Below are 6,387 nucleotides of genomic sequence, written 5' to 3'. Positions count from 1 at the left end.
TAAGCTGAGTGATGCAGGCGATGAAGCCGGCTGTAGGAGACGACGACCTCAGTGACGATGAGGAAGCCGACGTCACTGGTGAACCTCCACCACAGTAAGGCAGCGTCTGCTGTTCTGCTGCTCCGCCTGTCTGACGGCGGGGCAGACCTAGTGCTGGTACAGGAACCTTGGGTCGTTGGAAGCAAAGTCTCTAAACTATGCACCACGGAATTCAAGTTGCTACTTGACCCTAAAGGAGGTATAATTCGAACCTGCATTTTAGCCAAAAGGCACATTAGCATATTTCTGCTTCATAATTACAGCAACAGAGACAACACCGTAGCAATCCTGGAGCTTCCATCAGGGTGACAAGGAGGACCCCCCAGACGAGCTAGTCCGAAAACTGGTCTAAGAGAGCGAGGCGCTCAACATTGGCCTGGTAATCGGCTGCGACGCAAATGCTCGACACACTCAGTGGGGAAGCCCATCAAGCAATAACAGGGGTCAGTCTCTTTTTAATTTCATCCTTGGCTCTAATCTATTCCTATGTAACAGGGGTAACACTCCCACCAACATCACAAAAAATAGCCAAACGGTCATTGACCTTACCTTGGTGTCAGGCAGTCTGCAAGAAATTGGGAAGTCTCAAGCCAACACTCCTTTTCAGACCACAGATTCATAGAAACTTCTTTATCATTAAACCCTCCTAATCCTGCTAAATTCGTCAACCTTAGACGAATAAACTGGCGCGCTTATAGAGAAGCCTTACTAGGTATACTTCCAATAGAACCCCCTAATGACAATAGTGATCTACCCAGTCTAGATAACTTAGGGACTTTCACAGAAGCCTGCAATATGGCCTTCGAATCAGCCTACCCTAAATGCAAGCCGAGGGGATCCAAAAAGCTTCCTTGGTGGAACCAGAAACTTTCAGATCTCAGACCCTAAAAAACCAGATGGTTCATGATCAGACTCTAGTGCCGAGTCCCTAAGCCTACTTCTAGACACCTTTCGGGTAGTCTCCCGGCAGAACGACTTCTAGAAAATCAATCTTGTTCAAGCATTGACCTGGAAACGCTTCTTTCTGAACGCAACATAAGATGGGCCATAACCAGTTTCAAACCCTTCAAATCACCAGGACCTGATCATCTCTCCCCTGCGCACATCCAAAATGCAGGTCAACTTGCCGTCAACTGGCTAAAGAAAATTTTCCGCACCATACTTAAGATAGGAACATTGCCATCAACATGGAGGGAAACTAAGGTAGTCTTTATAGCCAAAGCGGGCAAAGCCTCGCACACGACGACGAAAGATTTCCGGCCTATAAGTCTGACATCCTTTCTACTTAAGAGTTTTGAACGACTGATTGGACTGCACATCAGGTAAGTCATGGACTCAAAACAATTATCAGCAGCACAACATGCGTACTCAATTCCCTCAGATACTATGCGATCTAATGACCGCCAAACTTAAAATACTCTCTAACTGGACAACAGAGAGATGTCTAGGGGTAAACCCCTCGAAAGCGGAGCTGGTGCTGTTCACAATCAGATACAAGGTTCCACAACTAAACCCACCAGCATTTAATAACTGCTCTCTCTCCCTCATTTATAACGCTAGATACTTGGGGTTAGTACTATATAAGCCAAGAGAGAACGCGAAAGGCAACAAATGCCCTTTATTCCTGCAAAAAAGCCATCGGAACGAAAGGGGGCATGTCACAGAAAATCGTCAACTGGATACACACAGCGATAGTCAAGCCTATTCTACTCTACTCTGCGCTAATGAAGCAGACAACCACAGCAAACCTTAGCAAGGTTCAACGAATGGCATCCTTATTCATAAGCGGAGCCCGTTTCATCACCCTCAACGAGGTGCTAAATGCTATTCTGAACCTTCCCAGCCTGGACTTAGCCGGCATGGAGCGGGCCATGATAGCTGCGGTTCGAATGGGGGACTTAGGGCAATGGAAATCCCAAACATATGGTCATGCCAGGATACTCCAGCAAGACACAACGATCCCTTCTAAAACGGATCTATACGAACTAATTGAATACATCCACACTCCCTTTGAAGCAATGCTCCCAACCACAGAAGACTGGGAGCAAGGTTTACCGGCCCAAATTAAATAATCAAGTCGGAGGAGGTATATACTCCGACCAACTTAACATCAGGAAATCCTTCAAACTTCCGGATCAAGCGGAAGTGTATGCTATAAATGAAGCATTGATGCTCCTAAACGAAATGGGTAAACATCTACAGTGATAGTCAAACGGCTATCAGGTCGATAATCTCGACCAATACAAACTCTCAAACCATATCAAACTGCCGGTAATCTCTACATGAGAAGGCTTTGCAGTTTAAAATATACCTAATATGGATCCCGGGTAACCAAAACATGGCAGTCAATTTTATAGCAGATGAGCTGGCCAGGCATGGCACTATCGTTCCTCTCCTTCCGGACAAGCTAAACATTAAAAACAAATATAAAAAACTTGCATGGACACATGTAAGGCATTGTCGCATCTCTCGCCAGACATGGCCAATTATTGATGGGAAGAGAACTTCTTAACTTCTAAGGCTAAACCGTACCGAGTGCGAATGCACCGCCATTGGATATTGGTTGGTCGGCACCGAAGCAAGCAGACTGGGCGCGTCCCAAAACGATTTCTGCAGAAGGGGGACACAGGTCCACGCGGTATGAAAATGGACCTTCTAGGTCTAATTGTGTCGTGTGCTCTAACCTAACCTAGCCTAACCTATAGTAGTTTCTATTTCTGGTTCATCATAAGCATCCATGTTCCGGGATACTATTTTTATCATACTACCTAATCCATTAAAATTTCCTCTTTTGAACCTAGACCTCGGTCTAAGTATTTTTAATTTTTACTGCATCTCCTGAGGATCTAACATTCACTAAGTCCGACAATGCCCTTGCTATCTGTTTAACATAACCTTTATAACCCCTTAAATTTATAATATGGTCGAATGTTTTTACTCCGGTTATTACTTTTTATTTTTCGAGCTCCAATTTCACGATTGATTTTTCTTATCTCAATTTCCGTATATCTATTGCCTGTCCTTGGACCGTTATGCATCTGTAGCCGTGAACATATTAACATTTATTTTTGTTTAATTTTTTGTTTTTTTTTTAATTTTTGTATCTTTTGATTTGATTTGATTTGTGTATCTTTTTTTTCTAATAACAAATGTTACACCATTATCTTCGTGTACTGTGTGCTCTCTAAGTCTAGGCGTTAACATGTTCCTACTATTCTATTTTCTTTGAACTACATCTCCTTCTTCTAACTCTAGAAGTTCTTTTCTTTCCTCATTGAGGTTACTTGTCCTATCCGGTTTTTGTTTATACAACTTTTCCGTCATATCCTTATATATTTTTACCTGGTTCGGAATTAACTTTCTCAGATACTCTTGCTTAGTATCGAGATTGATTTTCTTTTCGAAAATGTGCGTTCTCTCCGAGAACAATTTGAATAACTCATAGCCTGATTTCATTGGCGCATTAAAACGCAATTAGACTAATGCGCACTTATTTACATAAGGCTAAATGCCGCATTTAATCGTATTTACTTATCGTATTCATTTTAAATGCGTCATTTAGCCTTATGGGATTCCCTGCAGTACCCTTGAAATCACATTCACAGGGCACTTTACACGCATATTAATACTTGTTACGGAACTGCATCTCTCCCGGAGGGCAGCGCCGGCTAGCCACGGAGTCCCAGGGCGGAGTACCCCTTATGCCCTGCAGTCCGAACAATCGATTCCGACTCATCGGACGTCTCACGTCACCAACTTGACGATTTACCATCTCTACCACAAAGCAAAACATAACAAAGCTATATTTACATCAAAACTTTGACAATTGGACGAAATTGGTGGCTTCGATGTCCTTGCCACGACGCACCCACCCCACCTTGGGTGCCCCAAAAAGGATGTAGGAGGCACGCCCCATCTCCGGCAGACCGGAGTCTATTCCTGGTGGATTAGGATCGGCTCATCTCCCCGCCCAAGGTAACTTACACAAACATCTCGGTAGCTTGTTCACATTTAATCTTGGGCAAGTTTAATAAATAAATACATTCATTATTGATGCCTACTAATAATCTACTCTTTTCGTTAGAAACACTCAAGGACGATCTCAGACCGTCGCCCAGATGAAAAGCGGTGAAAGCGGCAACAACCGAAGGGAAATTTTTAGACGCTTAATACTACAAGTGTCAGGCAAAAATCGTCGCACGGCACTAAATTGGAGGCGTTTGCCAACCGGGTCGCCTAATCCTGAGGAGCTCCAAGGGAAAAGAAGGGACGTGCTGAAAATGTAAGTACGCTAAATAAATCCCACAAGTCATTAAATTTCGCGACCCAATTTATAGGTAGTTGGACGCGCGGCCAAGGTTCGGAATTAAGCCTCTAATTTTTGATTAGATTTCACAGTGAGTACTTGACAATCTGGACTAGGTGACATTACAAAAACAATGACTTAAGCTTATTTATTGCAGAGTTCCTCGTCGGATGTGGTTGAAACTGCAGCCAGAATGGAAAAATCGCTAGCGGCGAAAACCAGCGCGAGTCCGCACGGAGCCAATTGGTCCGGAGGATAGCGCAGCGTCCGCGTAAGAGGGGCCGGAGGCAGTGCGTCGGTGGACTTGGAGATGACCACGTGGCCAGCGCGGGCATTCGTACCGGGACCGGACTCACCGAGGAAATCTCCGTATTTGGCCGTCTCGGAGGCAGTCGCTGTAGCTGCTGGCGCTGGAGGCTGCTGCTGCTGCTGCTGATCGCTGCGGCGGCTGATGCTGGGGCGGCTAATGCTGCTGCGGCCAATGCTGCTGCGGCCAATGCTGCTGCGGCCAATGCTGCTGCGGCTAATGCTGCCTGGTAAGTGTTCACTTCCCAAATCTTTTAAATTTCCGGGGCCCCTTAGATAGGGTCCCCGGTGTCTTTAATATTTACAAAAAACACTGTTATTCATAAGTTTATTGCAAATAAATAACCACTCACTTTAATTTATCTAAACACTAATAATGCACATATGAACTTATTTTTCCACGACTGTTCTCCTACGACTTATTGCAGCAACTAAAGCAAAACCCTGACCTACACCAAAGTCGTTCGCCATTTTCCCTCCCGCTCTCTCAAGATGGGTCAGCGAACGTATTCAAGGCTATTTAACCCAGTTAACAAGCGAACCGGGCTAAATTTAAATAGCTAAATCCTCTCCCGCTATCAATAGTAGGTGTCACCACCGAATCTTATCGATAGCGGGACCTGCTGACGTATCGGTTCGTTTTAGTATTTTCCAGACGGCTTCAACTGAAAATGCAACATACTTTTTATCACGTCATTTCTCATTTCGGATCTGGTTCATCAGTGAGCCGCAACTTTAAACGGCGCTGCCGCACTATGTTCAAGTTGTTGAAATATTTCGCAAATAAATCCAAGATTTGTATTCTAAGTGCTAAAATGGAAGCGCTAAAGCAAAAGCGTTGTAATATCCGCATGAGTGTCGCGGATCGGAACAGCGTTCGCCAAGGCCGAACGGTCGGAGATGCCGCAAATTGCGCTGACGACGGTAGAACATACATGCCGGGTTATTATTTTGGAGGCCTATTGTCCTACTGTCCAAGCCGACATCGAGGACGCAGGAGACGAACAGCGAAACTATCGTTCCGAGCTAAAAGATTTGTTCACCGCCATCAAGGTGTGCATGAGGGAGCAGCTTGGAGACGATGTGCACAGCTCAACGGTCCTCACGCTGGACATACTAATAAGGCCTGTTTTAACTTCGTCTATCAAGCTACCCAGGCTCGCCCTCCTGATTTTTTCCGGCGGGTACCCGCAATACAACAACTTCATAACGACTTTCAGGACAGCGGTAGACATGCAGGATTCTCTTTCGCCAATAGAAAAGTTTAACCATCTCATAAACTGTATCCGAGGTGCTGCCCTAAAAATTGTCAAGGTGTTTCAGGTCACACCTGGAAATAACGGAAAGGCTTAGCTACGCCTCTAAATCAGATTGGATAGCGGTAGCGATTTTAGAGGCCCACCATCATCACAAAAAATAGCCGAACGGTCATTGACCTTTCCTTGGTGTCAGGCAGCCTGCAAGAAAAATTCAGAAATTGGCAAATCTCAAGCCGGCACTCCTTTTCAAGATTCAAAGAAACTACTTAATCATTAGACCCTCCTACTCCAGCTGAATTCGTCAACCTTAGACGAATAAACTGGCGCGCTTATAGAGAAGCCTTACTAGGTATTCTTCCAATAGAACCCCTTAATGACAATAGTGATCTACCCAGTCTAGACAACTTAGTAGGGACTTTCACAGAAGCCTGCAATATGACCTTCGAATTAGCCTACCCTTAATGTAAGCCGAGGGTA

General features: G+C 44.8%; 1 pseudogene; it reads left to right on the top strand.

Moving 5' to 3' along the window:
• The first annotated feature begins 1,337 nt into the window (after positions 1–1,337).
• LOC121467279 lies at positions 1,338–2,683 on the top strand (annotated as a pseudogene).
• Positions 2,684–6,387: the final 3,704 nt, after the last annotated feature.

The sequence above is a fragment of the Drosophila elegans genome, unplaced genomic scaffold (assembly GCF_018152505.1).
Source record: "Drosophila elegans isolate 14027-0461.03 unplaced genomic scaffold, ASM1815250v1 contig_336, whole genome shotgun sequence".
Lineage (NCBI taxonomy): Eukaryota > Metazoa > Arthropoda > Insecta > Diptera > Drosophilidae > Drosophila > Drosophila elegans.
The sequence above is the reverse complement of the archived record's forward strand: the minus strand, read 5'-3'. Positions and strand labels throughout refer to the sequence as shown.